At 40.6% G+C, this 25,673-nt stretch overlaps 43 non-coding genes and 2 pseudogenes across 43 annotated transcripts; all 45 read right to left on the bottom strand.

Annotated features, from left to right (window-relative positions):
* Positions 1-231: 231 nt before the first annotated feature.
* Positions 232-350, bottom strand: LOC130617317 (5S ribosomal RNA). Its single transcript, XR_008978394.1, has one exon. It is a non-coding gene; the product is annotated as a 5S ribosomal RNA (ribosomal RNA).
* Positions 351-800: 450 nt separating this feature from the next.
* LOC130616065 (5S ribosomal RNA) lies at positions 801-919 on the bottom strand. Its single transcript, XR_008977150.1, has one exon. It is a non-coding gene; the product is annotated as a 5S ribosomal RNA (ribosomal RNA).
* A 450-nt stretch (positions 920-1,369) lies between these two features.
* Positions 1,370-1,488, bottom strand: LOC130615965 (5S ribosomal RNA). The gene has a single exon (XR_008977051.1). It is a non-coding gene; the product is annotated as a 5S ribosomal RNA (ribosomal RNA).
* Positions 1,489-1,937: 449 nt separating this feature from the next.
* LOC130616816 (5S ribosomal RNA) lies at positions 1,938-2,056 on the bottom strand. Its single transcript, XR_008977896.1, has one exon. It is a non-coding gene; the product is annotated as a 5S ribosomal RNA (ribosomal RNA).
* Positions 2,057-2,506: 450 nt separating this feature from the next.
* Positions 2,507-2,625, bottom strand: LOC130617315 (5S ribosomal RNA). The gene has a single exon (XR_008978393.1). It is a non-coding gene; the product is annotated as a 5S ribosomal RNA (ribosomal RNA).
* Positions 2,626-3,075: 450 nt separating this feature from the next.
* LOC130617367 (5S ribosomal RNA) lies at positions 3,076-3,194 on the bottom strand. Its single transcript, XR_008978445.1, has one exon. It is a non-coding gene; the product is annotated as a 5S ribosomal RNA (ribosomal RNA).
* Positions 3,195-3,643: 449 nt separating this feature from the next.
* Positions 3,644-3,762, bottom strand: LOC130618209 (5S ribosomal RNA). Its single transcript, XR_008979284.1, has one exon. It is a non-coding gene; the product is annotated as a 5S ribosomal RNA (ribosomal RNA).
* Positions 3,763-4,212: 450 nt separating this feature from the next.
* LOC130615262 (5S ribosomal RNA) lies at positions 4,213-4,331 on the bottom strand. The gene has a single exon (XR_008976351.1). It is a non-coding gene; the product is annotated as a 5S ribosomal RNA (ribosomal RNA).
* Positions 4,332-4,781: 450 nt separating this feature from the next.
* LOC130618637 (5S ribosomal RNA) lies at positions 4,782-4,900 on the bottom strand (annotated as a pseudogene).
* Positions 4,901-5,350: 450 nt separating this feature from the next.
* Positions 5,351-5,469, bottom strand: LOC130617314 (5S ribosomal RNA). The gene has a single exon (XR_008978392.1). It is a non-coding gene; the product is annotated as a 5S ribosomal RNA (ribosomal RNA).
* Positions 5,470-5,919: 450 nt separating this feature from the next.
* On the bottom strand, positions 5,920-6,038 carry LOC130616319 (5S ribosomal RNA). The gene has a single exon (XR_008977402.1). It is a non-coding gene; the product is annotated as a 5S ribosomal RNA (ribosomal RNA).
* Positions 6,039-6,488: 450 nt separating this feature from the next.
* LOC130616815 (5S ribosomal RNA) lies at positions 6,489-6,607 on the bottom strand. Its single transcript, XR_008977895.1, has one exon. It is a non-coding gene; the product is annotated as a 5S ribosomal RNA (ribosomal RNA).
* A 449-nt stretch (positions 6,608-7,056) lies between these two features.
* Positions 7,057-7,175, bottom strand: LOC130616826 (5S ribosomal RNA). Its single transcript, XR_008977906.1, has one exon. It is a non-coding gene; the product is annotated as a 5S ribosomal RNA (ribosomal RNA).
* Positions 7,176-7,625: 450 nt separating this feature from the next.
* On the bottom strand, positions 7,626-7,744 carry LOC130616468 (5S ribosomal RNA). Its single transcript, XR_008977549.1, has one exon. It is a non-coding gene; the product is annotated as a 5S ribosomal RNA (ribosomal RNA).
* Positions 7,745-8,194: 450 nt separating this feature from the next.
* Positions 8,195-8,313, bottom strand: LOC130616814 (5S ribosomal RNA). The gene has a single exon (XR_008977894.1). It is a non-coding gene; the product is annotated as a 5S ribosomal RNA (ribosomal RNA).
* Positions 8,314-8,763: 450 nt separating this feature from the next.
* Positions 8,764-8,882, bottom strand: LOC130617313 (5S ribosomal RNA). Its single transcript, XR_008978391.1, has one exon. It is a non-coding gene; the product is annotated as a 5S ribosomal RNA (ribosomal RNA).
* Positions 8,883-9,332: 450 nt separating this feature from the next.
* Positions 9,333-9,451, bottom strand: LOC130617311 (5S ribosomal RNA). The gene has a single exon (XR_008978389.1). It is a non-coding gene; the product is annotated as a 5S ribosomal RNA (ribosomal RNA).
* A 450-nt stretch (positions 9,452-9,901) lies between these two features.
* Positions 9,902-10,020, bottom strand: LOC130616881 (5S ribosomal RNA). Its single transcript, XR_008977961.1, has one exon. It is a non-coding gene; the product is annotated as a 5S ribosomal RNA (ribosomal RNA).
* Positions 10,021-10,469: 449 nt separating this feature from the next.
* On the bottom strand, positions 10,470-10,588 carry LOC130615904 (5S ribosomal RNA). The gene has a single exon (XR_008976991.1). It is a non-coding gene; the product is annotated as a 5S ribosomal RNA (ribosomal RNA).
* Positions 10,589-11,038: 450 nt separating this feature from the next.
* On the bottom strand, positions 11,039-11,157 carry LOC130615261 (5S ribosomal RNA). The gene has a single exon (XR_008976350.1). It is a non-coding gene; the product is annotated as a 5S ribosomal RNA (ribosomal RNA).
* Positions 11,158-11,607: 450 nt separating this feature from the next.
* LOC130616880 (5S ribosomal RNA) lies at positions 11,608-11,726 on the bottom strand. Its single transcript, XR_008977960.1, has one exon. It is a non-coding gene; the product is annotated as a 5S ribosomal RNA (ribosomal RNA).
* Positions 11,727-12,175: 449 nt separating this feature from the next.
* Positions 12,176-12,294, bottom strand: LOC130615903 (5S ribosomal RNA). The gene has a single exon (XR_008976989.1). It is a non-coding gene; the product is annotated as a 5S ribosomal RNA (ribosomal RNA).
* A 450-nt stretch (positions 12,295-12,744) lies between these two features.
* LOC130616292 (5S ribosomal RNA) lies at positions 12,745-12,863 on the bottom strand. The gene has a single exon (XR_008977374.1). It is a non-coding gene; the product is annotated as a 5S ribosomal RNA (ribosomal RNA).
* A 450-nt stretch (positions 12,864-13,313) lies between these two features.
* On the bottom strand, positions 13,314-13,432 carry LOC130617644 (5S ribosomal RNA). The gene has a single exon (XR_008978721.1). It is a non-coding gene; the product is annotated as a 5S ribosomal RNA (ribosomal RNA).
* A 450-nt stretch (positions 13,433-13,882) lies between these two features.
* On the bottom strand, positions 13,883-14,001 carry LOC130616317 (5S ribosomal RNA). The gene has a single exon (XR_008977400.1). It is a non-coding gene; the product is annotated as a 5S ribosomal RNA (ribosomal RNA).
* A 449-nt stretch (positions 14,002-14,450) lies between these two features.
* On the bottom strand, positions 14,451-14,569 carry LOC130616381 (5S ribosomal RNA). The gene has a single exon (XR_008977464.1). It is a non-coding gene; the product is annotated as a 5S ribosomal RNA (ribosomal RNA).
* A 450-nt stretch (positions 14,570-15,019) lies between these two features.
* LOC130618031 (5S ribosomal RNA) lies at positions 15,020-15,138 on the bottom strand. The gene has a single exon (XR_008979107.1). It is a non-coding gene; the product is annotated as a 5S ribosomal RNA (ribosomal RNA).
* Positions 15,139-15,588: 450 nt separating this feature from the next.
* LOC130617495 (5S ribosomal RNA) lies at positions 15,589-15,707 on the bottom strand. The gene has a single exon (XR_008978572.1). It is a non-coding gene; the product is annotated as a 5S ribosomal RNA (ribosomal RNA).
* Positions 15,708-16,157: 450 nt separating this feature from the next.
* On the bottom strand, positions 16,158-16,276 carry LOC130616316 (5S ribosomal RNA). Its single transcript, XR_008977399.1, has one exon. It is a non-coding gene; the product is annotated as a 5S ribosomal RNA (ribosomal RNA).
* A 450-nt stretch (positions 16,277-16,726) lies between these two features.
* On the bottom strand, positions 16,727-16,845 carry LOC130617381 (5S ribosomal RNA). The gene has a single exon (XR_008978459.1). It is a non-coding gene; the product is annotated as a 5S ribosomal RNA (ribosomal RNA).
* A 450-nt stretch (positions 16,846-17,295) lies between these two features.
* Positions 17,296-17,414, bottom strand: LOC130617494 (5S ribosomal RNA). Its single transcript, XR_008978571.1, has one exon. It is a non-coding gene; the product is annotated as a 5S ribosomal RNA (ribosomal RNA).
* A 450-nt stretch (positions 17,415-17,864) lies between these two features.
* On the bottom strand, positions 17,865-17,983 carry LOC130616315 (5S ribosomal RNA). The gene has a single exon (XR_008977398.1). It is a non-coding gene; the product is annotated as a 5S ribosomal RNA (ribosomal RNA).
* A 450-nt stretch (positions 17,984-18,433) lies between these two features.
* LOC130616813 (5S ribosomal RNA) lies at positions 18,434-18,552 on the bottom strand. Its single transcript, XR_008977893.1, has one exon. It is a non-coding gene; the product is annotated as a 5S ribosomal RNA (ribosomal RNA).
* Positions 18,553-19,001: 449 nt separating this feature from the next.
* On the bottom strand, positions 19,002-19,120 carry LOC130616825 (5S ribosomal RNA). Its single transcript, XR_008977905.1, has one exon. It is a non-coding gene; the product is annotated as a 5S ribosomal RNA (ribosomal RNA).
* Positions 19,121-19,570: 450 nt separating this feature from the next.
* Positions 19,571-19,689, bottom strand: LOC130615259 (5S ribosomal RNA). Its single transcript, XR_008976348.1, has one exon. It is a non-coding gene; the product is annotated as a 5S ribosomal RNA (ribosomal RNA).
* A 450-nt stretch (positions 19,690-20,139) lies between these two features.
* On the bottom strand, positions 20,140-20,258 carry LOC130616812 (5S ribosomal RNA). Its single transcript, XR_008977891.1, has one exon. It is a non-coding gene; the product is annotated as a 5S ribosomal RNA (ribosomal RNA).
* A 450-nt stretch (positions 20,259-20,708) lies between these two features.
* LOC130618495 (5S ribosomal RNA) lies at positions 20,709-20,827 on the bottom strand (annotated as a pseudogene).
* A 450-nt stretch (positions 20,828-21,277) lies between these two features.
* LOC130617310 (5S ribosomal RNA) lies at positions 21,278-21,396 on the bottom strand. Its single transcript, XR_008978388.1, has one exon. It is a non-coding gene; the product is annotated as a 5S ribosomal RNA (ribosomal RNA).
* Positions 21,397-21,846: 450 nt separating this feature from the next.
* On the bottom strand, positions 21,847-21,965 carry LOC130618298 (5S ribosomal RNA). The gene has a single exon (XR_008979372.1). It is a non-coding gene; the product is annotated as a 5S ribosomal RNA (ribosomal RNA).
* A 450-nt stretch (positions 21,966-22,415) lies between these two features.
* Positions 22,416-22,534, bottom strand: LOC130617309 (5S ribosomal RNA). Its single transcript, XR_008978386.1, has one exon. It is a non-coding gene; the product is annotated as a 5S ribosomal RNA (ribosomal RNA).
* A 450-nt stretch (positions 22,535-22,984) lies between these two features.
* Positions 22,985-23,103, bottom strand: LOC130618301 (5S ribosomal RNA). Its single transcript, XR_008979374.1, has one exon. It is a non-coding gene; the product is annotated as a 5S ribosomal RNA (ribosomal RNA).
* Positions 23,104-23,553: 450 nt separating this feature from the next.
* On the bottom strand, positions 23,554-23,672 carry LOC130617308 (5S ribosomal RNA). The gene has a single exon (XR_008978385.1). It is a non-coding gene; the product is annotated as a 5S ribosomal RNA (ribosomal RNA).
* A 449-nt stretch (positions 23,673-24,121) lies between these two features.
* LOC130616824 (5S ribosomal RNA) lies at positions 24,122-24,240 on the bottom strand. The gene has a single exon (XR_008977904.1). It is a non-coding gene; the product is annotated as a 5S ribosomal RNA (ribosomal RNA).
* A 450-nt stretch (positions 24,241-24,690) lies between these two features.
* LOC130615317 (5S ribosomal RNA) lies at positions 24,691-24,809 on the bottom strand. The gene has a single exon (XR_008976406.1). It is a non-coding gene; the product is annotated as a 5S ribosomal RNA (ribosomal RNA).
* A 450-nt stretch (positions 24,810-25,259) lies between these two features.
* On the bottom strand, positions 25,260-25,378 carry LOC130616811 (5S ribosomal RNA). The gene has a single exon (XR_008977890.1). It is a non-coding gene; the product is annotated as a 5S ribosomal RNA (ribosomal RNA).
* Between the last annotated feature and the right edge of the window lie 295 nt (positions 25,379-25,673).

Genomic DNA, 25,673 nt, shown 5'->3' with positions numbered 1-25,673 from the left:
ATTTTCATATGACAAAGTTAATTAGCAAATTAACTACATCGCTATTTTCTTTGTCTGACGCTCGTAATCCATTCATTTGCGACGTGGCGCATTTATTGCTGCCAGATCGTAGCCGTTTTGAAGTGAAAGAAACTTCTAATCACGTCCCTTACTTGATTTACTCAGCGGCTATTGCCTAAAAAAGATACGTCACAGTCGTAATGATAAATAATGTAACGTGAAAAAGTCTATAGCCTACGACACCGGGAGTTCCCAGGCGGTCCCCTATCCATGTACTATCCCGGCCCGACGATGCTTAACTTCCGTGATCGGACGAGAACAGGTGTGTTCATCGTGGTATGGTCGTAGACAAACAAACGGGCAGATATCTACGATTTATTAGCACATTACATCGAAAATGGTTTAAACTTTAAAGGTCATATTTCTTGACTGGATCATCCGAAATAGGTCGTGTTTATGTGCATTTGAAAGCTCATTTCAAGCGCTATCCATTAATTACGATAACCATGCGCTTTAAGATTTCCGGTAAAAAGTTCCAACAAAGGCAATCTAGGGTACTTTCAGACTTAATTTTCATATGACAAAGTTAATTAGCAAAGTAACTACATCGCCATTTTCTTTGTCTGACGCTCGTAATCCATTGATTTGCGACGTGGCGCATTTATTGCAGCCAGATCGTAGCCGTTTTGAAAGGAAAGAAACTTCTAATCACGTCCCTTACTTGATTTACTCAGCGTCTATTGCGTAAAAAAGATACGTCACAGTCGTAATGATAAATAATGTAACGTGAAAAAGTCTATAGCCTACGACACCGGGAGTTCCCAGGCAGTCCCCCATCCAAGTACTATCCCGGCCCGACGATGCTTAACTTCCGTGATCGGACGAGAACAGGTGTGTTCATCGTGGTATGGTCGTAGACAAACAAACGGGCAGATATCTACGATTTATTAGCACATTACATCGAAAATGGTTCAAACTTTAAAGGTCATATTTCTTGACTGGATCATCCGAAATAGGTCGTGTTTATGTGCATTTGAAAGCTCTTTTTAAGCGCTATCGATTCTTGTCAATAATAATGCGCTTTATGATTTCCGGTAAAAAGTTCCAACGAAGGCAATCTAGGGTACTTTCAGACTTAATTTTCATATGACAAAGTTAATTAGCAAAGTAACTACATCGCCATTTTCTTTGTCTGACGCTCGTAATCCATTGATTTGCGACGTGGCGCATTTATTGCAGCCAGATCGTAGCCGTTTTGAAAGGAAAGAAACTTCTAATAACGTTCCTTACTTGATTTACTCAGCGGCTATTGCGTAAAAAAGATACGTCACAGTCGTAATGATAAATAAGGTAACGTGAAAAAGTCAATAGCCTACGACACCGGGAGTTCCCAGGCAGTCCCCCATCCAAGTACTATCCTGGCCCGACGATGCTTAACTTCCGTGATCGGACGAGAACAGGTGTGTTCATCGTGGTATGGTCGTAGACAAACAAACGGGCAGATATCTACAATTTATTAGCACATTACATCGAAAATGGTTTAAAGTTTAAAGGTCATATTTCTTGACTGGATTATCCGAAATAGGTCGTGTTTATGTGCATTTGAAAGCTCTTTTTCAGCGCTATCGATTCGGTACGACGACCATGCGCTTTAAGATTTCCGGTAAAAGTTCCAACGAAGGAAATCTAGGGTACTTTCAGACTTAATTTTCATATGACAAAGTTAATTAGCAAAGTAACTACATCGCTATTTTCTTTGTCGGACGCTCGTAATCCATTCATTTGCGACGTGGCGCATTTATTGCAGCAAGATTGTAGCCGTTTTGAATGGAAAGAAACTTCTAATCACGTCCCTTACTTGATTTACTCAGCGGCTATTGCGTATAAAAGATATGTCACAGTCGTAATGATAAATAATGTAACGTGAAAAAGTCAATAGCCTACGACACCGGGAGTTCCCAGGCGGTCCCCCATCCAAGTACTATCCCGGCCCGACGATGCTTAACTTCCATGATCCGACGAGAACAGGTGTGTTCATCGTGGTATGGTCGTAGACAAACAAACGGGCAGATATCTACGATTTATTAGCACATTACATCGAAAATGGTTTAATCTTTAAAGGTCATATTTCTTGACTGGATCATCCGAAATAGGTCGTGTTTATGTGCATTTGAAAGCTCATTTCAAGCGCTATCCATTAATTACGATAACCATGCGCTTTAAGATTTCCGGTAAAAAGTTCCAACAAAGGCAATCTAGGGTACTTTCAGACTTAATTTTCATATGACAAAGTTAATTAGCAAATTAACTACATCGCTATTTTCTTTGTCTGACGCTCGTAATCCATTCATTTGCGACGTGGCGCATTTATTGCTGCCAGATCGTAGCCGTTTTGAAGTGAAAGAAACTTCTAGTCACGTCCCTTACTTGATTTACTCAGCGGCTATTGCGTAAAAAAGATACGTCACAGTCGTAATGATAAATAATGTAACGTGAAAAAGTCAATAGCCTACGACACCGGGAGTTCCCAGGCGGTCCCCTATCCATGTACTATCCCGGCCCGACGATGCTTAACTTCCGTGATCGGACGAGAACAGGTGTGTTCATCGTGGTATGGTCGTAGACAAACAAACGGGCAGATATCTACGATTTATTAGCACATTACATCGAAAATGGTTCAAACTTTAAAGGTCATATTTCTTGACTGGATCATCCGAAATAGGTCGTGTTTATGTGCATTTGAAAGCTCTTTTTAAGCGCTATCGATTTTTGTCAACAATAATGCGCTTTATGATTTCCGGTAATAAGTTCCAACGAAGGCAATCTAGGGTACTTTCAGACTTAATTTTCATATGACAAAGTTAATTAGCAAAGTAACTACATCGCCATTTTCTTTGTCTGACGCTCGTAATCCATTGATTTGCGACGTGGCGCATTTATTGCAGTCAGATCGTAGCCGTTTTGAAGGGAGAGAAACTTCTAATAACGTTCCTTACTTGATTTACTCAGCGGCTATTGCGTAAAAAAGATACGTCACAGTCGTAATGATAAATAATGTAACGTGAAAAAGTCAATAGCCTACGACACCGGGAGTTCCCAGGCAGTTCCCCATCCAAGTACTATCCCGGCCCGACGATGCTTAACTTTCGTGATCGGACGAGAACAGGTGTGTTCATCGTGGTATGGTCGTAGACAAACAAACGGGCAGATATCTACGATTTATTAGCACATTACATCAAAAATGGTTTAACGTTTAAAGGTCATATTTCTTGACTGGATTATCCGAAATAGGTCGTGTTTATGTGCATTTGAAAGCTCTTTTTAAGCGCTATCAATTCGGTACGACGACCATGCGCTTTAAGATTTCCGGTAAAAGTTCCAACGAAGGAAATCTAGGGTACTTGCAGACTTAATTTTCATATGACAAAGTTAATTAGCAAAGTAACTACATCGCTATTTTCTTTGTCTGACGCTCGTAATCCATTCATTTGCGACGTGGCGCATTTATTGCAGCAAGATTGTAGCCGTTTTGAATGGAAAGAAACTTCTAATCACGTCCCTTACTTGATTTACTCAGCGGCTATTGCGTAAAAAAGATATGTCACAGTCGTAATGATAAATAATGTAACGTGAAAAAGTCAATAGCCTACGACACCGGGAGTTCCCAGGCGGTCCCCCATCCAAGTACTATCCCGGCCGGACTATGCTTAACTTCCGTGATCCGACGAGAACAGGTGTGTTCATCGTGGTATGATCGTAGACAAACAAACGGGCATATATCTACGATTTGATAGCACATTACATCGAAAATGGTTTAAACTTTAAAGGTCATATTTCTTGACTGGATCATCCGAAATAGGTCGTGTTTATGTGCATTTGAAAGCTCATTTCAAGCGCTATCCATTAATTACGACAACCATGCGCTTTAAGATTTCCAGTAAAAAGTTCCAACGAAGGCAATCTAGGGTACTTTCAGACTTAATTTTCATATGACAAAGTTAATTAGCAAATTAACTACATCGCCATTTTCTTTGTCTGACGCTCGTAATTCATTCATTTGCGTCGTGGCGCATTTATTGCAGCCAGATCATAGCCGTTTTGAAGGGAAAGAAACTTCTAATCAAGTCCCTTACTTGATTTACTCAGCGGCTATTGCGTAAAAAAGATACGTCACAGTCGTAATGATAAATAATGTAACGTGAAAAAGTCAATAGCCTACGACACCGGGAGTTCCCAGGCGGTCCCCCATCCAAGTACTATCCCGGCCCGACGATGCTTAACTTCCGTGATCGGACGAGAACAGGTGTGTTCATCGTGGTATGGTCGTAGACAAACAAACGGGCAGATATCTACGATTTATTAGCACATTACATCGAAAATGGTTCAAACTTTAAAGGTCATATTTCTTGACTGGATCACCCGAAATAGGTCGTGTTTATGTGCATTTGAAAGCTCTTTTTAAGCGCTATCGATTCTTGTCACCAATAATGCGCTTTCTGATTTCCGGTAAAAAGTTCCAACGAAGGCAATCTAGGGTACTTTCAGACTTAATTTTCATATGACAAAGTTAATTAGCAAAGTAACTACATCGCCATTTTCTTTGTGTGACGCTCGTAATCCAGTCATTTGCGACGTGGCGCATTTATTGCTGCTAGATCGTAGCCGTTTTGAAGGGAAAACAACTGCTAATCACGTCCCTTACTTGATTTACTCAGCGGCTAGTGCGTAAAAAAGATACGTCACAGTCGTAATGATAAATAATGTAACGTGAAATAGTCAATAGCCTACGACACCGGAAGATCCCAGGCGGTGCCCCATCCAAGTACTATCCCGACCCGACGATGCTTAACTTCCGTGATAGGACGAGAACAGGTGTGTTCATCGTGGTATGGTCGTAGACAAACAAACGGGCAGATATCTACGATTTATTAGCACATTACATCGAAAATGGTTTAAACTTTAAAGGTCATATTTCTTGACTGGATCATCCGAAATAGGTCGTGTTTATGTGCATTTGAAAGCTCATTTCAAGCGCTATCCATTAATTACGATAACTATGCGCTTTAAGATTTCCGGTAAAAAGTTCCAACAAAGGCAATCTAGGGTACTTTCAGACTTAATTTTCATATGACAAAGTTAATTAGCAAATTAACTACATCGCTATTTTCTTTGTCTGACGCTCGTAATCCATTCATTTGCGACGTGGCGCATTTATTGCTGCCAGATCGTAGCCGTTTTGAAGTGAAAGAAACTTCTAATCACGTCGCTTACTTGATTTACTCAGCGGCTATTGCCTAAAAAAGATACGTCACTGTCGTAATGATAAATAATGTAACGTGAAAAAGTCAATAGCCTACGACACCGGGAGTTCCCAGGCGGTCCCCTATCCATGTACTATCCCGGCCCGACGATGCTTAACTTCCGTGATCGGACGAGAACAGGTGTGTTCATCGTGGTATGGTCGTAGACAAACAAACGGGCAGATATCTACGATTTATTAGCACATTACATCGAAAATGGTTCAAACTTTAAAGGTCATATTTCTTGACTGGATCATCCGAAATAGGTCGTGTTTATGTGCATTTGAAAGCTCTTTTTAAGCGCTATCGATTCTTTTTAACAATAATGCGCTTTATGATTTCCGGTAAAAAGTTCCAACGATGGCAATCTAGGGTACTTTCAGACTTAATTTTCATATGACAAAGTTAATTAGCAAATTAACTACATCGCCATTTTCTTTGTCTGACGTTCGTAATCCAGTCATTTGCGACGTGGCGCATTTATTGCTGCTAGATCGTAGCCGTTTTGAAGTGAAAGAAACTTCTAATCACGTCCCTTACTTGATTTACTCAGCGGCTATTGCCTAAAAAAGATACGTCACAGTCGTAATGATAAATAATGTAACGTGAAAAAGTCAATAGCCTACGACACCGGGAGTTCCCAGGCGGTCCCCTATCCAAGTACTATCCCGGCCCGACGATGCTTAACTTCCGTGATCGGACGAGAACAGGTGTGTTCATCGTGGTATGGTCGTAGACAAACAAACGGGCAGATATCTACGATTTATTAGCACATTACATCGAAAATGGTTCAAACTTTAAAGGTCATATTTCTTGACTGGATCATCCGAAATAGGTCGTGTTTATGTGCATTTGACAGCTCTTTTTAAGCGCTATCGATTCTTGTCAACAATAATGCGCTTTATGATTTCCGGTAAAAAGTTCCAACGAAGGCAATCTAGGGTACTTTCAGACTTAATTTTCATATGACAAAGTTAATTAGCAAAGTAACTACATCGCCATTTTCTTTGTGTGACGCTCGTAATCCATTCATTTGCGACGTGGCGCATTTATTGCAGCAAGATTGTAGCCGTTTTGAATGGAAAGAAACTTCTAATCACGTCCCTTACTTGATTTACTCAGCGGCTATTGCGTATAAAAGATATGTCACAGTCGTAATGATAAATAATGTAACGTGAAAAAGTCAATAGCCTACGACACCGGGAGTTCCCAGGCGGTCCCCCATCCAAGTACTATCCCGGCCCGACGATGCTTAACTTCCATGATCCGACGAGAACAGGTGTGTTCATCGTGGTATGGTCGTAGACAAACAAACGGGCAGATATCTACGATTTATTAGCACATTACATCGAAAATGGTTTAATCTTTAAAGGTCATATTTCTTGACTGGATCATCCGAAATAGGTCGTGTTTATGTGCATTTGAAAGCTCTTTTTCAGCGCTATCGATTCGGTAAGACAACCATGCGCTTTAAGATTTCCGGTAAAAGTTCCAACGAAGGAAATCTAGGGTACTTGCAGACTTAATTTTCATATGACAAAGTTAATTAGCAAAGTAACTACATCGACATTTTCTTTGTCTGACGCTCGTAATCCATTGATTTGCGACGTGGCGCATTTATTACAGCCAGATTGTAGCCGTTTTGAATGGAAAGAAACTTCTAATCACGTCCCTTACTTGATTTACTCAGCGGCTATTGCGTAAAAAAGATACGTCACAGTCGTAATGATAAATAATGTAACGTGAAAAAGTCAATAGCCTACGACACCGGGAGTTCCCAGGCGGTCCCCCATCCAAGTACTATCCCGGCCCGACTATGCTTAACTTCCGTGATCCGACGAGAACAGGTGTGTTCATCGTGGTATGGTCGTAGACAAACAAACGGGCAGATATCTACGATTTGATAGCACATTACATCGAAAATGGTTTAAACTTTAAAGGTCATATTTCTTGACTGGATCATCCGAAATAGGTCGTGTTTATGTGCATTTGAAAGCTCATTTCAAGCGCTATTCATTAATTACGACAACCATGCGCTTTAAGATTTCCAGTAAAAAGTTCCAACGAAGGCAATCTAGGGTACTTTCAGACTTAATTTTCATATGACAAAGTTATTTAGCAAATTAACTACATCGCCATTTTCTTTGTCTGACGCTCGTAATTCATTCATTTGCGTCGTGGCGCATTTATTGCAGCCAGATCGTAGCCGTTTTGAAGGGAAAGAAACTTCTAATCAAGTCCCTTACTTGATTTACTCAGCGGCTATTGCGTAAAAAAGATACGTCACAGTCGTAATGATAAATAATGTAACGTGAAAAAGTCAATAGCCTACGACACCGGGAGTTCCCAGGCGGTCCCCCATCCAAGTACTATCCCGGCCCGACGATGCTTAACTTCCGTGATCGGACGAGAACAGCTGTGTTCATCGTGGTATGGTCGTAGACAAACATACGGGTAGATATCTATGATTTATTAGCACATTACATCGAAAATGGTTCGAACTTTAAAGATCATAATTCTTGACTGGGTGATCGGAAATAGTTCGTGTTTATGTGCATTTGAAAGTTCTTTTTAAGCGCTATGGATTCTTTACGACAATAATGCGCTTTAAGATTTCCGGTAAAAAGTTCCAACGAAGGCAATCTAGGGTACTTTCAGACTTAATTTTCATATGACAAAGTTAATTAGCAAAGTAACTACATCGCTATTTTCTTTGTCTGACGCTCGTAATCCATTCATTTGCGACGTGGCGCATTTATTGCAGCAAGATTGTAGCCGTTTTGAATGGAAAGAAACTTCTAATCACGTCCCTTAATTGATTTACTCAGCGGCTATTGCGTAAAAAAGATATGTCACAGTCGTAATGATAAATAATGTAACGTGAAAAAGTCAATAGCCTACGACACCGGGAGTTCCCAGGCGGTCCCCCATCCAAGTACTATCCCGGCCCGACGATGCTTAACTTCCATGATCCGACGAGAACAGGTGTGTTCATCGTGGTATGGTCGTAGACAAACAAACGGGCAGATATCTACGATTTATTAGCACATTACATCGAAAATGGTTTAATCTTTAAAGGTCATATTTCTTGACTGGATCATCCGAAATAGGTCGTGTTTATGTGCATTTGAAAGCTCATTTCAAGCGCTATCCATTAATTACGATAACCATGCGCTTTAAGATTTCCGGTAAAAAGTTCCAACAAAGGCAATCTAGGGTACTTTCAGACTTAATTTTCATATGACAAAGTTAATTAGCAAATTAACTACATCGCTATTTTCTTTGTCTGACGCTCGTAATCCATTCATTTGCGACGTGGCGCATTTATTGCTGCCAGATCGTAGCCGTTTTGAAGTGAAAGAAACTTCTAATCACGTCACTTACTTGATTTACTCAGCGGCTATTGCGTAAAAAAGATACGTCACAGTCGTAATGATAAATAATGTAACGTGAAAAAGTCAATAGCCTACGACACCGGGAGTTCCCAGGCGGTCCCCTATCCATGTACTATCCCGGCCCGACGATGCTTAACTTCCGTGATCGGACGAGAACAGGTGTGTTCATCGTGGTATGGTCGTAGACAAACAAACGGGCAGATATCTACGATTTATTAGCACATTACATCGAAAATGGTTCAAACTTTAAAGGTCATATTTCTTGACTGGATCATCCGAAATAGGTCGTGTTTATGTGCATTTGAAAGCTCATTTCAAGCGCTATCCATTAATTACGATAACCATGCGCTTTAAGATTTCCGGTAAAAAGTTCCAACAAAGGCAATCTAGGGTACTTTCAGACTTAATTTTCATATGACAAAGTTAATTAGCAAATTAACTACATCGCTATTTTCTTTGTCTGACGCTCGTAATCCATTCATTTGCGACGTGGCGCATTTATTGCTGCCAGATCGTAGCCGTTTTGAAGTGAAAGAAACTTCTAATCACGTCCCTTACTTGATTTACTCAGCGGCTATTGCGTAAAAAAGATACGTCACAGTCGTAATGATAAATAATGTAACGTGAAAAAGTCAATAGCCTACGACACCGGGAGTTCCCAGGCGGTCCCCTATCCATGTACTATCCCGGCCCGACGATGCTTAACTTCCGTGATCGGACGAGAACAGGTGTGTTCATCGTGGTATGGTCGTAGACAAACAAACGGGCAGATATCTACGATTTATTAGCACATTACATCGAAAATGGTTCAAACTTTAAAGGTCATATTTCTTGACTGGATCATCCGAAATAGGTCGTGTTTATGTGCATTTAAAAGCTCTTTTTAAGCGCTATCGATTCTTGGCAACAATAATGCGCTTTATGATTTCCGGTAAAAAGTTCCAACGAAGGCAATCTAGGGTACTTTCAGACTTAATTTTCATATGACAAAGTTAATTAGCAAAGTAACTACATCGCCATTTTCTTTGTCTGACGCTCGTAATCCATTGATTTGCGACGTGGCGCATTTATTGCAGCCAGATCGTAGCCGTTTTGAAGGGAAAGAAACTTCTAATAACGTCCCTTACTTGATTTACTCAGCGGCTATTGCGTAAAAAAGATACGTCACAGTCGTAATGATAAATAATGTAACGTGAAAAAGTCAATAGCCTACGACACCGGGAGTTCCCAGGCAGTCCCCCATCCAAGTACTATCCCGGCCCGACGATGCTTAACTTTCGTGATCGGACGAGAACAGGTGTGTTCATCGTGGTATGGTCGTAGACAAACAAACGGGCAGATATCTACGATTTATTAGCACATTACATCGAAAATGGTTTAACGTTTAGAGGTCATATTTCTTGACTGGATTATCCGAAATAGGTCGTGTTTATGTGCATTTGAAAGCTATTTTTCAGCGCTATCGATTCGGTACGACGACCATGCGCTTTAAGATTTCCGGTAAAAGTTCCAACGAAGGAAATCTAGGGTACTTGCAGACTTAATTTTCATATGACAAAGTTAATTAGCAAAGTAACTACATCGCTATTTTCTTTGTCTGACGCTCGTAATCCATTCATTTGCGACGTGGCGCATTTATTGCAGCAAGATTGTAGCCGTTTTGAATGGAAAGAAACTTCTAATCACGTCCCTTACTTGATTTACTCAGCGGCTATTGCGTAAAAAAGATATGTCACAGTCGTAATGATAAATAATGTAACGTGAAAAAGTCAATAGCCTACGACACCGGGAGTTCCCAGGCGGTCCCCCATCCAAGTACTATCCCGGCCCGACGATGCTTAACTTCCGTGATCCGACGAGAACAGGTGTGTTCATCGTGGTATGGTCGTAGACAAACAAACGGGCAGATATCTACGATTTGATAGCACATTACATCGAAAATGGTTTAAACTTTAAAGGTCATATTTCTTGACTGGATCATCCGAAATAGGTCGTGTTTATGTGCATTTGAAAGCTCATTTCAAGCGCTATCCATTAATTACGACAACCATGCGCTTTGAGATTTCCAGTAAAAAGTTCCAACGAAGGCAATCTAGGGTACTTTCAGACTTAATTTTCATATGACAAAGTTATTTAGCAAATTAACTACATCGCCATTTTCTTTGTCTGACGCTCGTAATTCATTCATTTGCGTCGTGGCGCATTTATTGCAGCCAGATCGTAGCCGTTTTGAAGGGAAAGAAACTTCTAATCAAGTCCCTTACTTGATTTACTCAGCGGCTATTGCGTAAAAAAGATACGTCACAGTCGTAATGATAAATAATGTAACGTGAAAAAGTCAATAGCCTACGACACCGGGAGTTCCCAGGCGGTCCCCCATCCAAGTACTATCCCGGCCCGACGATGCTTAACTTCCGTGATCGGACGAGAACAGGTGTGTTCATCGTGGTATGGTCGTAGACAAACATGCGGGTAGATATCTACGATTTATTAGCACATTACATCGAAAATGGTTCGAACTTTAAAGATCATAATTCTTGACTGGGTGATCGGAAATAGTTCGTGTTTATGTGCATTTGAAAGCTCTTTTTAAGCGCTATCGATTCTTGTCACCAATAATGCGCTTTATGATTTCCGGTAAAAAGTTCCAACGAAGGCAATCTAGGGTACTTTCAGACTTAATTTTCATATGACAAAGTTAATTAGCAAAGTAACTACATCGCTATTTTCTTTGTCTGACGCTCGTAATCCATTGATTTGCGACGTGGCGCATTTATTGCAGCCAGATCGTAGCCGTTTTGAAGGGAAAGAAACTTCTAATAACGTCCCTTACTTGATTTACTCAGCGGCTATTGCGTAAAAAAGATACGTCACAGTCGTAATGATAAATAATGTAACGTGAAAAAGTCAATAGCCTACGACACCGGGAGTTCCCAGGCAGTCCCCCATCCAAGTACTATCCCGGCCCGACGATGCTTAACTTTCGTGATCGGACGAGAACAGGTGTGTTCATCGTGGTATGGTCGTAGACAAACAAACGGGCAGATATCTACGATTTATTAGCACATTACATCGAAAATGGTTTAACGTTTAGAGGTCATATTTCTTGACTGGATTATCCGAAATAGGTCGTGTTTATGTGCATTTAAAAGCTATTTTTCAGCGCTATCGATTCGGTACGACGACCATGCGCTTTAAGATTTCCGGTAAAAGTTCCAACGAAGGAAATCTAGGGTACTTGCAGACTTAATTTTCATATGACAAAGTTAATTAGCAAAGTAACTACATCGCTATTTTCTTTGTCTGACGCTCGTAATCCATTCATTTGCGACGTGGCGCATTTATTGCAGCAAGATTGTAGCCGTTTTGAATGGAAAGAAACTTCTAATCACGTCCCTTACTTGATTTACTCAGCGGCTATTGCGTAAAAAAGATATGTCACAGTCGTAATGATAAATAATGTAACGTGAAAAAGTCAATAGCCTACGACACCGGGAGTTCCCAGGCGGTCCCCCATCCAAGTACTATCCCGGCCCGACGATGCTTAACTTCCGTGATCCGACGAGAACAGGTGTGTTCATCGTGGTATGGTCGTAGACAAACAAACGGGCAGATATCTACGATTTGATAGCACATTACATCGAAAATGGTTTAAACTTTAAAGGTCATATTTCTTGACTGGATCATCCGAAATAGGTCGTGTTTATGTGCATTTGAAAGCTCATTTCAAGCGCTATCCATTAATTACGACAACCATGCGCTTTAAGATTTCCAGTAAAAAGTTCCAACGAAGGCAATCTAGGGTACTTTCAGACTTAATTTTCATATGACAAAGTTATTTAGCAAATTAACTACATCGCCATTTTCTTTGTCTGACGCTCGTAATTCATTCATTTGCGTCGTGGCGCATTTATTGCAGCCAGATCGTAGCCGTTTTGAAGGGAAAGAAACTTCTAATCAAGTCCCTTACTTGATTTACTCAGCGGCTATTGCGTAAAAAAGATACGTCACAGTCGTAATGATAAATAATGTAACGTGAAAAAGTCAATAGCCTACGACACCGGGAGTTCCCAGGCGGTCCCCCATCCAAGTACTATCTCGGCCCGACGATGCTTAACTTCCGTGATCGGACGAGAACAGGTGTGTTCATCGTGGTATGGTCGTAGACAAACATGCGGGTAGATATCTACGATTTATTAGCACATTACATCGAAAATGGTTCGAACTTTAAAGATCATAATTCTTGACTGGGTGATCGGAAATAGTTCGTGTTTATGTGCATTTGAAAGCTCTTTTTAAGCGCTATCGATTTTTGTCACCAATAATGCGCTTTATGATTTCCGATAAAAAGTTCCAACGAAGGCAATCTAGGGTACTTTCAGACTTAATTTTCATATGACAAAGTTAATTAGCAAAGTAACTACATCGCCATTTTCTTTGTGTGACGCTCGTAATCCAGTCATTTGCGACGTGGCGCATTTATTGCTGCTAGATCGTAGCCGTTTTGAAGTGAAAGAAACTTCTAATCACGTCCCTTACTTGATTTACTCAGCGGCTATTGCCTAAAAAAGATACGTCACAGTCGTAATGATAAATAATGTAACGTGAAAAAGTCAATAGCCTACGACACCGGGAGTTCCCAGGCGGTCCCCCATCCAAGTACTATCCCGCCCCGACGATGCTTATCTTCCGTGATCGGACGAGAACAGGTGTGTTCATCGTGGTATGGTCGTAGACAAACAAACGGGAAGATATCTACGATTTATTACCACATTACATCGAAAATGGTTCAAACTTTAAAGGTCATATTTCTTGACTGGATCATCCGAAATAGGTCGTGTTTATGTGCATTTGAAAGCTCTTTTTAAGCGCTATCGATTCTTTTTAACAATAATGCGCTTTATGATTTCCGGTAAAAAGTTCCAACGATGGCAATCTAGGGTACTTTCAGACTTAATTTTCATATGACAAAGTTAATTAGCAAATTAACTACATCGCCATTTTCTTTGTCTGACGTTCGTAATCCATTCATTTGCGACGTGGCGCATTTATCGCTGCCAGATCGTAGCCGTTTTGAAGTGAAAGAAACTTCTAATCACGTCCCTTACTTGATTTACTCAGCGGCTATTGCCTAAAAAAGATACGTCACAGTCGTAATGATAAATAATGTAACGTGAAAAAGTCAATAGCCTACGACACCGGGAGTTCCCAGGCGGTCCCCTATCCAAGTACTATCCCGGCCCGACGATGCTTAACTTCCGTGATCGGACGAGAACAGGTGTGTTCATCGTGGTATGGTCGTAGACAAACAAACGGGCAGATATCTACGATTTATTAGCACATTACATCGAAAATGGTTTAACGTTTAGAGGTCATATTTCTTGACTGGATTATCCGAAATAGGTCGTGTTTATGTGCATTTAAAAGCTATTTTTCAGCGCTATCGATTCGGTACGACGACCATGCGCTTTAAGATTTCCGGTAAAAGTTCCAACGAAGGAAATCTAGGGTACTTGCAGACTTAATTTTCATATGACAAAGTTAATTAGCAAAGTAACTACATCGCTATTTTCTTTGTCTGACGCTCGTAATCCATTCATTTGCGACGTGGCGCATTTATTGCAGCAAGATTGTAGCCGTTTTGAATGGAAAGAAACTTCTAATCACGTCCCTTACTTGATTTACTCAGCGGCTATTGCGTAAAAAAGATATGTCACAGTCGTAATGATAAATAATGTAACGTGAAAAAGTCAATAGCCTACGACACCGGGAGTTCCCAGGCGGTTCCCCATCCAAGTACTATCCCGGCCCGACGATGCTTAACTTCCGTGATCCGACGAGAACAGGTGTGTTCATCGTGGTATGGTCGTAGACAAACAAACGGGCAGATATCTACGATTTGATAGCACATTACATCGAAAATGGTTTAAACTTTAAAGGTCATATTTCTTGACTGGATCATCCGAAATAGGTCGTGTTTATGTGCATTTGAAAGCTCATTTCAAGCGCTATCCATTAATTACGACAACCATGCGCTTTAAGATTTCCAGTAAAAAGTTCCAACGAAGGCAATCTAGGGTACTTTCAGACTTAATTTTCATATGACAAAGTTATTTAGCAAATTAACTACATCGCCATTTTCTTTGTCTGACGCTCGTAATTCATTCATTTGCGTCGTGGCGCATTTATTGCAGCCAGATCGTAGCCGTTTTGAAGGGAAAGAAACTTCTAATCAAGTCCCTTACTTGATTTACTCAGCGGCTATTGCGTAAAAAAGATACGTCACAGTCGTAATGATAAATAATGTAACGTGAAAAAGTCAATAGCCTACGACACCGGGAGTTCCCAGGCGGTCCCCCATCCAAGTACTATCTCGGCCCGACGATGCTTAACTTCCGTGATCGGACGAGAACAGGTTTGTTTATCGTGGTATGGTCGTAGACAAACATGCGGGTAGATATCTACGATTTATTAGCACATTACATCGAAAATGGTTCGAACTTTAAAGATCATAATTCTTGACTGGGTGATCGGAAATAGTTCGTGTTTATGTGCATTTGAAAGCTCTTTTTAAGCGCTATCGATTTTTGTCACCAATAATGCGCTTTATGATTTCCGGTAAAAAGTTCCAACGAAGGCAATCTAGGGTACTTTCAGACTTAATTTTCATATGACAAAGTTAATTAGCAAAGTAACTACATCGCCATTTTCTTTGTGTGACGCTCGTAATCCAGTCATTTGCGACGTGGCGCATTTATTGCTGCTAGATCGTAGCCGTTTTGAAGTGAAAGAAACTTCTAATCACGTCCCTTACTTGATTTACTCAGCGGCTATTGCCTAAAAAAGATACGTCACAGTCGTAATGATAAATAATGTAACGTGAAAAAGTCAATAGCCTACGACACCGGGAGTTCCCAGGCGGTCTCCCATCCAAGTACTATCCCGCCCCGACGATGCTTATCTTCCGTGATCGGACGAGAACAGGTGTGTTCATCGTGGTATGGTCGTAGACAAACAAACGGGCAGATATCTACGATTTATTACCACATTACATCGAAAATGGTTCAAACTTTAAAGGTCATATTTCTTGACTGGATCATCCGAAATAGGTCGTGTTTATGTGCATTTGAAAGCTCTTTTTAAGCGCTATCGATTCTTTTTAACAATAATGCGCTTTATGATTTCCGGTAAAAAGTTCCAACGATGGCAATCTAGGGTACTTTCAGACTTAATTTTCATATGACAAAGTTAATTAGCAAATTAACTACATCGCCATTTTCTTTGTCTGACGTTCGTAATCCATTCATTTGCGACGTGGCGCATTTATCGCTGCCAGATCGTAGCCGTTTTGAAGTGAAAGAAACTTCTAATCACGTCCCTTACTTGATTTACTCAGCGGCTATTGCCTAAAAAAGATACGTCACAGTCGTAATGATAAATAATGTAACGTGAAAAAGTCAATAGCCTACGACACCGGGAGTTCCCAGGCGGTCCCCTATCCAAGTACTATCCCGGCCCGACGATGCTTAACTTCCGTGATCGGACGAGAACAGGTGTGTTCATCGTGGTATGGTCGTAGACAAACAAACGGGCAGATATCTACGATTTATTAGCACATTACATCGAAAATGGTTCAAACTTTAAAGGTCATATTTCTTGACTGGATCATCCGAAATAGGTCGTGTTTATGTGCATTTGACAGCTCTTTTTAAGCGCTATCGATTCTTGTCAACAATAATGCGCTTTATGATTTCCGGTAAAAAGTTCCAACGAAGGCAATCTAGGGTACTTTCAGACTTAATTTTCATATGACAAAGTTAATTAGCAAAGTAACTACATCGCCATTTTCTTTGTGTGACGCTCGTAATCCATTCATTTGCGACGTGGCGCATTTATTGCAGCAAGATTGTAGCCGTTTTGAAGGGAAAGAAACTTCTAATCAAGTCCCTTACTTGATTTACTCAGCGGCTATTGCGTAAAAAAGATACGTCACAGTCGTAATGATAAATAATGTAACGTGAAAAAGTCAATAGCCTACGACACCGGGAGTTCCCAGGCGGTCCCCCATCCAAGTACTATCTCGGCCCGACGATGCTTAACTTCCGTGATCGGACGAGAACAGGTTTGTTCATCGTGGTATGGTCGTAGACAAACATGCGGGTAGATATCTACGATTTATTAGCACATTACATCGAAAATGGTTCGAACTTTAAAGATCATAATTCTTGACTGGGTGATCGGAAATAGTTCGTGTTTATGTGCATTTGAAAGCTCTTTTTAAGCGCTATCGATTTTTGTCACCAATAATGCGCTTTATGATTTCCGGTAAAAAGTTCCAACGAAGGCAATCTAGGGTACTTTCAGACTTAATTTTCATATGACAAAGTTAATTAGCAAAGTAACTACATCGCCATTTTCTTTGTGTGACGCTCGTAATCCAGTCATTTGCGACGTGGCGCATTTATTGCTGCTAGATCGTAGCCGTTTTGAAGTGAAAGAAACTTCTAATCACGTCCCTTACTTGATTTACTCAGCGGCTATTGCCTAAAAAAGATACGTCACAGTCGTAATGATAAATAATGTAACGTGAAAAAGTCAATAGCCTACGACACCGGGAGTTCCCAGGCGGTCTCCCATCCAAGTACTATCCCGCCCCGACGATGCTTATCTTCCGTGATCGGACGAGAACAGGTGTGTTCATCGTGGTATGGTCGTAGACAAACAAACGGGCAGATATCTACGATTTATTACCACATTACATCGAAAATGGTTCAAACTTTAAAGGTCATATTTCTTGACTGGATCATCCGAAATAGGTCGTGTTTATGTGCATTTGAAAGCTCTTTTTAAGCGCTATCGATTCTTTTTAACAATAATGCGCTTTATGATTTCCGGTAAAAAGTTCCAACGATGGCAATCTAGGGTACTTTCAGACTTAATTTTCATATGACAAAGTTAATTAGCAAATTAACTACATCGCCATTTTCTTTGTCTGACGTTCGTAATCCATTCATTTGCGACGTGGCGCATTTATCGCTGCCAGATCGTAGCCGTTTTGAAGTGAAAGAAACTTCTAATCACGTCCCTTACTTGATTTACTCAGCGGCTATTGCCTAAAAAAGATACGTCACAGTCGTAATGATAAATAATGTAACGTGAAAAAGTCAATAGCCTACGACACCGGGAGTTCCCAGGCGGTCCCCTATCCAAGTACTATCCCGGCCCGACGATGCTTAACTTCCGTGATCGGACGAGAACAGGTGTGTTCATCGTGGTATGGTCGTAGACAAACAAACGGGCAGATATCTACGATTTATTAGCACATTACATCGAAAATGGTTCAAACTTTAAAGGTCATATTTCTTGACTGGATCATCCGAAATAGGTCGTGTTTATGTGCATTTGACAGCTCTTTTTAAGCGCTATCGATTCTTGTCAACAATAATGCGCTTTATGATTTCCGGTAAAAAGTTCCAACGAAGGCAATCTAGGGTACTTTCAGACTTAATTTTCATATGACAAAGTTAATTAGCAAAGTAACTACATCGCCATTTTCTTTGTGTGACGCTCGTAATCCATTCATTTGCGACGTGGCGCATTTATTGCAGCAAGATTGTAGCCGTTTTGAATGGAAAGAAACTTCTAATCACGTCCCTTACTTGATTTACTCAGCGGCTATTGCGTATAAAAGATATGTCACAGTCGTAATGATAAATAATGTAACGTGAAAAAGTCAATAGCCTACGACACCGGGAGTTCCCAGGCGGTCCCCCATCCAAGTACTATCCCGGCCCGACGATGCTTAACTTCCATGATCCGACGAGAACAGGTGTGTTCATCGTGGTATGGTCGTAGACAAACAAACGGGCAGATATCTACGATTTATTAGCACATTACATCGAAAATGGTTTAATCTTTAAAGGTCATATTTCTTGACTGGATCATCCGAAATAGGTCGTGTTTATGTGCATTTGAAAGCTCTTTTTCAGCGCTATCGATTCGGTACGACGACCATGCGCTTTAAGATTTCCGGTAAAAGTTCCAACGAAGGAAATCTAGGGTACTTGCAGACTTAATTTTCATATGACAAAGTTAATTAGCAAAGTAACTACATCGCCATTTTCTTTGTCTGACGCTCGTAATCCATTGATTTGCGACGTGGCGCATTTATTGCAGCCAGATTGTAGCCGTTTTGAATGGAAAGAAACTTCTAATCACGTCCCTTACTTGATTTACTCAGCGGCTATTGCGTAAAAAAGATACGTCACAGTCGTAATGATAAATAATGTAACGTGAAAAAGTCAATAGCCTACGACACCGGGAGTTCCCAGGCGGTCCCCCATCCAAGTACTATCCCGGCCCGACTATGCTTAACTTCCGTGATCCGACGAGAACAGGTGTGTTCATCGTGGTATGGTCGTAGACAAACAAACGGGCAGATATCTACGATTTGATAGCACATTACATCGAAAATGGTTTAAACTTTAAAGGTCATATTTCTTGACTGGATCATCCGAAATAGGTCGTGTTTATGTGCATTTGAAAGCTCATTTCAAGCGCTATCCATTAATTACGACAACCATGCGCTTTAAGATTTCCAGTAAAAAGTTCCAACGAAGGCAATCTAGGGTACTTTCAGACTTAATTTTCATATGACAAAGTTATTTAGCAAATTAACTACATCGCCATTTTCTTTGTCTGACGCTCGTAATTCATTCATTTGCGTCGTGGCGCATTTATTGCAGCCAGATCGTAGCCGTTTTGAAGGGAAAGAAACTTCTAATCAAGTCCCTTACTTGATTTACTCAGCGGCTATTGCGTAAAAAAGATACGTCACAGTCGTAATGATAAATAATGTAACGTGAAAAAGTCAATAGCCTACGACACCGGGAGTTCCCAGGCGGTCCCCCATCCAAGTACTATCCCGGCCCGACGATGCTTAACTTCCGTGATCGGACGAGAACAGGTGTGTTCATCGTGGTATGGTCGTAGACAAACATGCGGGTAGATATCTACGATTTATTAGCACATTACATCGAAAATGGTTCGAGCTTTAAAGATCATAATTCTTGACTGGGTGATCGGAAATAGTTCGTGTTTATGTGCATTTGAAAGTTCTTTTTAAGCGCTATGGATTCTTTACGACAATAATGCGCTTTAAGATTTCCGGTAAAAAGTTCCAACGAAGGCAATCTAGGGTACTTTCAGACTTAATTTTCATATGACAAAGTTAATTAGCAAAGTAACTACATCGCTATTTTCTTTGTCTGACGCTCGTAATCCATTCATTTGCGACGTGGCGCATTTATTGCAGCAAGATTGTAGCCGTTTTGAATGGAAAGAAACTTCTAATCACGTCCCTTACTTGATTTACTCAGCGCCTATTGCGTAAAAAAGATATGTCACAGTCGTAATGATAAATAATGTAACGTGAAAAAGTCAATAGCCTACGACACCGGGAGTTCCCAGGCGGTCCCCCATCCAAGTACTATCCCGGCCCGACGATGCTTAACTTCCATGATCCGACGAGAACAGGTGTGTTCATCGTGGTATGGTCGTAGACAAACAAACGGGCAGATATCTACGATTTATTAGCACATTACATCGAAAATGGTTTAATCTTTAAAGGTCATATTTCTTGACTGGATCATCCGAAATAGGTCGTGTTTATGTGCATTTGAAAGCTCATTTCAAGCGCTATCCATTAATTACGATAACCATGCGCTTTAAGATTTCCGGTAAAAAGTTCCAACAAAGGCAATCTAGGGTACTTTCAGACTTAATTTTCATATGACAAAGTTAATTAGCAAATTAACTACATCGCTATTTTCTTTGTCTGACGCTCGTAATCCATTCATTTGCGACGTGGCGCATTTATTGCTGCCAGATCGTAGCCGTTTTGAAGTGAAAGAAACTTCTAATCACGTCCCTTACTTGATTTACTCAGCGGCTATTGCGTAAAAAAGATACGTCACAGTCGTAATGATAAATAATGTAACGTGAAAAAGTCAATAGCCTACGACACCGGGAGTTCCCAGGCGGTCCCCTATCCATGTAATATCCCGGCCCGACGATGCTTAACTTCCGTGATCGGACCAGAACAGGTGTGTTCATCGTGGTATGGTCGTAGACAAACAAACGGGCAGATATCTACGATTTATTAGCACATTACATCGAAAATGGTTCAAACTTTAAAGGTCATATTTCTTGACTGGATCATCCGAAATAGGTCGTGTTTATGTGCATTTGAAAGCTCATTTCAAGCGCTATCCATTAATTACGATAACCATGCGCTTTAAGATTTCCGGTAAAAAGTTCCAACAAAGGCAATCTAGGGTACTTTCAGACTTAATTTTCATATGACAAAGTTAATTAGCAAATTAACTACATCGCTATTTTCTTTGTCTGACGCTCGTAATCCATTCATTTGCGACGTGGCGCATTTATTGCTGCCAGATCGTAGCCGTTTTGAAGTGAAAGAAACTTCTAATCACGTCCCTTACTTGATTTACTCAGCGGCTATTGCGTAAAAAAGATACGTCACAGTCGTAATGATAAATAATGTAACGTGAAAAAGTCAATAGCCTACGACACCGGGAGTTCCCAGGCGGTCCCCTATCCATGTACTATCCCGGCCCGACGATGCTTAACTTCCGTGATCGGACGAGAACAGGTGTGTTCATCGTGGTATGGTCGTAGACAAACAAACGGGCAGATATCTACGATTTATTAGCACATTACATAGAAAATGGTTCAAAATTTAAAGGTCATATTTCTTGACTGGATCATCCGAAATAGGTCGTGTTTATGTGCATTTGAAAGCTCTTTTTAAGCGCTATCGATTCTTGGCAACAATAATGCGCTTTATGATTTCCGGTAAAAAGTTCCAACGAAGGCAATCTAGGGTACTTTCAGACTTAATTTTCATATGACAAAGTTAATTAGCAAAGTAACTACATCGCTATTTTCTTTGTCTGACGCTCGTAATCCATTCATTTGCGACGTGGCGCATTTATTGCAGCAAGATTGTAGCCGTTTTGAATGGAAAGAAACTTCTAATCACGTCCCTTACTTGATTTACTCAGCGGCTATTGCGTAAAAAAGATATGTCACAGTCGTAATGATAAATAATGTAACGTGAAAAAGTCAATAGCCTACGACACCGGGAGTTCCCAGGCGGTCCCCCATCCAAGTACTATCTCGGGCCGACGATGCTTAACTTCCATGATCCGACGAGAACAGGTGTGTTCATCGTGGTATGGTCGTAGACAAACAAACGGGCAGATATCTACGATTTATTAGCACATTACATCGAAAATGGTTTAATCTTTAAAGGTCATATTTCTTGACTGGATCATCCGAAATAGGTCGTGTTTATGTGCATTTGAAAGCTCATTTCAAGCGCTATCCATTAATTACGATAACCATGCGCTTTAAGATTTCCGGTAAAAAGTTCCAACAAAGGCAATCTAGGGTACTTTCAGACTTAATTTTCATATGACAAAGTTAATTAGCAAATTAACTACATCGCTATTTTCTTTGTCTGACGCTCGTAATCCATTCATTTGCGACGTGGCGCATTTATTGCTGCCAGATCGTAGCCGTTTTGAAGTGAAAGCAACTTCTAATCACGTCCCTTACTTGATTTACTCAGCGGCTATTGCGTAAAAAAGATACGTCACAGTCGTAATGATAAATAATGTAACGTGAAAAAGTCAATAGCCTACGACACCGGGAGTTCCCAGGCGGTCCCCTATCCATGTACTATCCCGGCCCGACGATGCTTAACTTCCGTGATCGGACGAGAACAGGTGTGTTCATCGTGGTATGGTCGTAGACAAACAAACGGGCAGATATCTACGATTTATTAGCACATTACATCGAAAATGGTTCAAACTTTAAAGGTCATATTTCTTGACTGGATCATCCGAAATAGGTCGTGTTTATGTGCATTTGAAAGCTCATTTCAAGCGCTATCCATTAATTACGATAACCATGCGCTTTAAGATTTCCGGTAAAAAGTTCCAACAAAGGCAATCTAGGGTACTTTCAGACTTAATTTTCATATGACAAAGTTAATTAGCAAATTAACTACATCGCTATTTTCTTTGTCTGACGCTCGTAATCCATTCATTTGCGACGTGGCGCATTTATTGCTGCCAGATCGTAGCCGTTTTGAAGTGAAAGAAACTTCTAATCACGTCCCTTACTTGATTTACTCAGCGGCTATTGCGTAAAAAAGATACGTCACAGTCGTAATGATAAATAATGTAACGTGAAAAAGTCAATAGCCTACGACACCGGGAGTTCCCAGGCGGTCCCGTATCCATGTACTATCCCGGCCCGACGATGCTTAACTTCCGTGATCGGACGAGAACAGGTGTGTTCATCGTGGTATGGTCGTAGACAAACAAACGGGCAGATATCTACGATTTTTTAGCACATTACATCGAAAATGGTTCAAACTTTAAAGGTCATATTTCTTGACTGGATCATCCGAAATAGGTCGTGTTTATGTGCATTTGAAAGCTCATTTCAAGCGCTATCCATTAATTACGATAACCATGCGCTTTAAGATTTCCGGTAAAAAGTTCCAACAAAGGCAATCTAGGGTACTTTCAGACTTAATTTTCATATGACAAAGTTAATTAGCAAATTAACTACATCGCTATTTTCTTTGTCTGACGCTCGTAATCCATTCATTTGCGACGTGGCGCATTTATTGCTGCCAGATCGTAGCCGTTTTGAAGTGAAAGAAACTTCTAATCACGTCCCTTACTTGATTTACTCAGCGGCTATTGCGTAAAAAAGATACGTCACAGTCGTAATGATAAATAATGTAACGTGAAAAAGTCAATAGCCTACGACACCGGGAGTTCCCAGGCGGTCCCCTATCCATGTACTATCCCGGCCCGACGATGCTTAACTTCCGTGATCGGACGAGAACAGGTGTGTTCATCGTGGTATGGTCGTAGACAAACAAACGGGCAGATATCTACGATTTATTAGCACATTACATCGAAAATGGTTCAAACTTTAAAGGTCATATTTCTTGACTGGATCATCCGAAATAGGTCGTGTTTATGTGCATTTGAAAGCTCTTTTTCAGCTCTATCGATTCGGTACGACGACCATGCGCTTTAAGATTTCCGGTAAAAGTTCCAACGAAGGAAATCTAGGGTACTTGCAGACTTAATTTTCATATGACAAAGTTAATTAGCAAAGTAACTACATCGCCATTTTCTTTGTCTGACGCTCGTAATCCATTGATTTGCGACGTGGCGCATTTATTGCAGCCAGATTGTAGCCGTTTTGAATGGAAAGAAACTTCTAATCACGTCCCTTACTTGATTTACTCAGCGGCTATTGCGTAAAAAAGATACGTCACAGTCGTAATGATAAATAATGTAACGTGAAAAAGTCAATAGCCTACGACACCGGGAGTTCCCAGGCGGTCCCCCATCCAAGTACTATCCCGGCCCGACTATGCTTAACTTCCGTGATCCGACGAGAACAGGTGTGTTCATCGTGGTATGGTCGTAGACAAACAAACGGGCAGATATCTACGATTTGATAGCACATTACATCGAAAATGGTTTAAACTTTAAAGGTCATATTTCTTGACTGGATCATCCGAAATAGGTCGTGTTTATGTGCATTTGAAAGCTCATTTCAAGCGCTATCCATTAATTACGACAACCATGCGCTTTAAGATTTCCAGTAAAAAGTTCCAACGAAGGCAATCTAGGGTACTTTCAGACTTAATTTTCATATGACAAAGTTATTTAGCAAATTAACTACATCGCCATTTTCTTTGTCTGACGCTCGTAATTCATTCATTTGCGTCGTGGCGCATTTATTGCAGCCAGATCGTAGCCGTTTTGAAGGGAAAGAAACTTCTAATCAAGTCCCTTACTTGATTTACTCAGCGGCTATTGCGTAAAAAAGATACGTCACAGTCGTAATGATAAATAATGTAACGTGAAAAAGTCAATAGCCTACGACACCGGGAGTTCCCAGGCGGTCCCCCATCCAAGTACTATCCAGGCCCGACGATGCTTAACTTCCGTGATCGGACGAGAACAGGTGTGTTCATCGTGGTATGGTCGTAGACAAACATGCGGGTAGATATCTACGATTTATTAGCACATTACATCGAAAATGGTTCGAGCTTTAAAGATCATAATTCTTGACTGGGTGATCGGAAATAGTTCGTGTTTATGTGCATTTGAAAGTTCTTTTTAAGCGCTATGGATTCTTTACGACAATAATGCGCTTTAAGATTTCCGGTAAAAAGTTCCAACGAAGGCAATCTAGGGTACTTTCAGACTTAATTTTCATATGACAAAGTTAATTAGCAAGGTAACTACATCGCTATTTTCTTTGTCTGACGCTCGTAATCCATTCATTTGCGACGTGGCGCATTTATTGCAGCAAGATTGTAGCCGTTTTGAATGGAAAGAAACTTCTAATCACGTCCCTTACTTGATTTACTCAGCGGCTATTGCGTAAAAAAGATATGTCACAGTCGTAATGATAAATAATGTAACGTGAAAAAGTCAATAGCCTACGACACCGGGAGTTCCCAGGCGGTCCCCCATCCAAGTACTATCCCGGCCCGACGATGCTTAACTTCCATGATCCGACGAGAACAGGTGTGTTCATCGTGGTATGGTCGTAGACAAACAAACGGGCAGATATCTACGATTTATTAGCACATTACATCGAAAATGGTTTAATCTTTAAAGGTCATATTTCTTGACTGGATCATCCGAAATAGGTCGTGTTTATGTGCATTTGAAAGCTCATTTCAAGCGCTATCCATTAATTACGATAACCATGCGCTTTAAGATTTCCGGTAAAAAGTTCCAACAAAGGCAATCTAGGGTACTTTCAGACTTAATTTTCATATGACAAAGTTAATTAGCAAATTAACTACATCGCTATTTTCTTTGTCTGACGCTCGTAATCCATTCAT

The sequence above is a fragment of the Hydractinia symbiolongicarpus genome, chromosome 11, assembly GCF_029227915.1.
Source record: "Hydractinia symbiolongicarpus strain clone_291-10 chromosome 11, HSymV2.1, whole genome shotgun sequence".
Taxonomy (NCBI): domain Eukaryota; kingdom Metazoa; phylum Cnidaria; class Hydrozoa; order Anthoathecata; family Hydractiniidae; genus Hydractinia; species Hydractinia symbiolongicarpus.
Note: the sequence above shows the minus strand (reverse complement) of the source record. Positions and strands in the feature narration are given on the sequence as shown.